Here is a 2,134-nt window from a genome sequence, read left to right as displayed (position 1 = left end):
TGGCGGCTCTGGGCGGAGATACCCTTGCCACTTCAGCGTAGCTTAAAACCGATGGACTTGCCGGTTTGTTTGTAACTGTTTTGCTACCAACCGACTCAGCAATATCGGAAACATTACTATTCATTTTAGAGTTAGAAGGAGCGGTAACTTGTACCAACGAATTAGATTTGGAGAAAGCCAGAGGTGACGTCCCACACGCTACGCTACGAGTAGAAGATGAGTGTCCAATAAAGCGACACTCATCAAACCTAGACTTAATGAGCTCAAACTTTTCCCACAAGGAGCCGAGATTTCTACTCAATTCCGAGAAACCATAACGGGTCTCCGTGAAAAGTTTATAAAAGTCAATGTCCCGCTGCCTACAGTCAGGACATGACCATCTTAAGCCTTTAGAAGGATCAGCGACTGCGTCAGCAGCACGGCCGAGAATACCGGCACACTTTGCATGACCGAAGCGCTCGCAGAGCCAACAAGAAACGAATCTTTCAGAATCCGGGCCTGATTTCGCCCGACAAGGTGTATATAAACACTCCATGTCCTGTCAAAAAGACAGTTGTTGATTATGGAGAACAGACACACAAATCACTAAAAAAAAAAAAAAAAAATCCTGAATATAAAAATTTATCAACCAATTTGTGCAAAACTTCTCTGTTAGGTTGACACTGTAACGAGAGATCACTAGCAACACAAACTTCAAACAGTAAAAAAAATAACAGAGAAAAAGAGAGAAAACAAAAAAAAAGAGATTTTCATCAGAGCTCAAAATTTTTGTTTGCAAAACTCAAATGAATCAAATGAAAGCGTAAAAGAAAAATATTTCTTTTACTTTGAATTCACTCACTTTCTTCTCAAAGAATATAATAAAATCACACACTAAGGAAGAATAGCCACGAAATTCAAGAAAAAAATTAAAATTTTATTTGCCGACACAAAAAATACACGACTATACCGCGCGACAAAGTTGCCAGACTGGCAACAATGTGACTTTCGTCATAATCATAAATAAATATTTATTTTCCTTTTAGAAAACAAAAAAATCTCGATTACGAACAAATAAAACATTCAGATGTGATCTAACAAAAGCTGTAACATTTCCGGCATATTGTTTGCTACACAATAGTGCAGTAAACATGTTTGGGCATTGTTGTTTGTTTCGTTGACGTGTATCCGTTCACTTTGAAATTATTACTAACTATAACTGCTCATATTTACGCATATTATAATATAATATTTCAAATAAAAATATTTAAAAAAATATATTTTTCAATTCATTGTTTACAACGCTAACACCATTTTTACAGGCAAATCACGCTCTTTGCATCAAATTTTTAATGTTTCATGTATTGTTTTCCTTTCGAAATTGTGAAGGGTTTTTTGGCCTACTGCCGGTTCCGCAGGAACCTTTTTGCGAGAAAAAGTCAAACTGCGCCGCCACAGTTGACTGTATGCGTTTGCCGATCTCGCTGTCCGCCATATGTTGCAACATGCATGTATAAAACATTTTATATGCTTGGTGGAATGCCTTGTGTACCTTCGCTTTCGGGAACGCCGGTTACAAGTATTCTGAGGAGAGGATCCAGTTGTCCTTTCGCTCCTTGATGACAACTCAAATTTAAAAGTGATATAGTAAGTAAGTAAGTTTTTCGAATGACATTTGCTTAACTCTTGCATAAATTCTGAATAAAGTTTACTAAAATCCTTCCTCTACCGTTTAAGACATGCATTCTTCTTTTGTTTTGCCTATTTTCAAAAACGTCCTTACGGAAATTAACTGAAAGCACATAAGCGAAATTTAAACTTACTCCTTCAATTACTGTTCTTACCTCAGCTTTGGTACAATATGAGAAATATGCAAAAAAGTTGACAAAAGCTTGCATCCAATTAACACCGATTACTAGTTATTAGATTATTAGTTGTGTAACATTATACTTAAAAAAGCCCATAAAACATATGAGCCCTACAGAACGAACTTTTTATCTGATTCGGGACAAGTACTTGTCAGTCAAAACAAAGTATGACAGTTTCGGACAAAAACGAGTTTCCGAGTAAAACTTATTCCATTAAATAAACATGCCTTCAACAACCAGCAAAAAAGGAGCAATTCGAAAAAAGGTTTATGTCAATAATTTATAAG

At 36.1% G+C, this 2,134-nt stretch overlaps 1 long non-coding RNA gene across 1 annotated transcript; it reads right to left on the bottom strand.

Annotated features, from left to right (window-relative positions):
- Positions 1 to 1,210: 1,210 nt before the first annotated feature.
- LOC119643300 lies at positions 1,211 to 1,902 on the bottom strand. Its single transcript, XR_005248262.1, has 3 exons — positions 1,824 to 1,902; positions 1,664 to 1,771; positions 1,211 to 1,605 (listed from the first exon to the last, which is right to left on the bottom strand). It is a non-coding gene; the product is annotated as an uncharacterized LOC119643300 (long non-coding RNA).
- Between the last annotated feature and the right edge of the window lie 232 nt (positions 1,903 to 2,134).

Source organism: Glossina fuscipes, unplaced genomic scaffold (assembly GCF_014805625.2).
Source record: "Glossina fuscipes isolate IAEA_lab_2018 unplaced genomic scaffold, Yale_Gfus_2 60124, whole genome shotgun sequence".
In the NCBI taxonomy this organism is placed as follows: domain Eukaryota; kingdom Metazoa; phylum Arthropoda; class Insecta; order Diptera; family Glossinidae; genus Glossina; species Glossina fuscipes.
Note: the sequence above shows the minus strand (reverse complement) of the source record. Positions and strands in the feature narration are given on the sequence as shown.